Below are 1,658 nucleotides of genomic sequence, written 5' to 3'. Positions count from 1 at the left end.
GGGATTGTGGTTACCACATATCCGTCGTCATCTATGAAACTGATATTCTAAATATCTTCTTCATTTGATTTTGTCAAGCCTGCGACATTTATGTCTCAGAAATGAGACACAGCGATTCTTGATTTCGTCATCTTTGACGTCGGCGTCGTCAAAATTAAGGTTCAGTCTGTGTTTAAAGTTTTTTAGACATCAATAATTTTTTCAAACCTTTATGGACCTTCTGAAATTTGAACATAAGCTTTGGAATGACCAAAAGACAGTATACATAATAAAAATTTGAAAATATTTGTTTTCATTATCCCGTATTCTACTGATAAATGGACTTAAGTCTTTTACAGTTAACATTTTAATGCAGACTTAAGTTAAAGTTTTTTCAGTCATTAATAACTAATGACTTTGACAAAGCTAAATGGAAATTTATAGAATTCGAACAGAAACTTTTTTTATGACCAAAAGACCGTTTCTCTATTTTTTTTCACTATTTTCACATTTTCCAACCTATTGTAAAAAAAAAATGTTCTCCTCACTAGTGAAATAATTGTTCTCGGCACATGATTGGTCGAAATGTAGTTATGACGTCAAATTGTCATGGTGTCTTCTGAATTTCCTATTGTGACGTCATGAAAAAAGGCGACCATACCTGATTAAAACATGTAAAGAACACTTTCTGCAAATCTTTGCAAAGGAAGGATAAAATATTAGAGAAACATATGCCACCACTATACTATAACTCGTGTACTACGATATTTCCCAACTCTCAACAGTAATTTTTTTATTATTTAAAAAGCTCGGCGAGCGTCGCGCTTTAGATATTAAAATCTAACTGTCTCGAGTGGGGAACATCTTTTGAGAAATATCGTAAAACATTTGTTGCAGTGGTGGAATCGATAAATCCATAGCATAATCATATAAACCTGAGGTTGGTCTGAGAAACAATATAAGACGATTACATTGTGGCAATTAGAAACTGCAAACCGGATAAAGATATCTAGCAGACAGCAAAAACGATTAAAATTTGGAAGATTTCTATTTGCATACAGGAAACACTAGAAAAAGTACCACCAAAAATTCTAGATCTGGGATTTTAAACTTCATTTTTTGAAAGATACATAATGCCAATATATGTTCCGTCTGTACATATAATAGGATCCTTACACTGTAGCAAATTTTGGAACTGCACATGACATTAACTCACATTTCTCTTATTCAGAGTATATATGTACATTTGTAGGACTCGAAGGTGTGATGGGGACGCTGAAGTGCGATGGTCACGCTGATGTGCAATGGTCTACGCCGACGTGCGATGGTCTGTTCCTAGGCCTGATGTGCGATGGTCTTTATGAAGCTTGATGACTTGTTTGAAATATACAGATTTGCAATTATTATAAGAAGTAAAATTGAGAATGGAAATGGGGAATGTGTCAAAGAGACAACAAACCGACCAAAGAGCAGAAAACAGCCAAAGCCAACAATGGATCTTCAACACAGCGAGAAAATCCCGCACACGGAGGCGGGCTTCAGCTGACCCCTAAACAAAAATGTGTACTAGTTCAAGGAAAAAGACACTCCAAAAGTAATTAATTCCACTATTTTCAAAGGTCTCATTTGAACAATGTTTGATACGAGAAAAAGGACTATTATGGGAGTAAATTGTTCTT

Source organism: Mytilus californianus, unplaced genomic scaffold, assembly GCF_021869535.1.
Source record: "Mytilus californianus isolate M0D057914Y unplaced genomic scaffold, xbMytCali1.0.p SCAF_15, whole genome shotgun sequence".
In the NCBI taxonomy this organism is placed as follows: domain Eukaryota; kingdom Metazoa; phylum Mollusca; class Bivalvia; order Mytilida; family Mytilidae; genus Mytilus; species Mytilus californianus.
The sequence above is the reverse complement of the archived record's forward strand: the minus strand, read 5'-3'. Positions refer to the sequence as shown.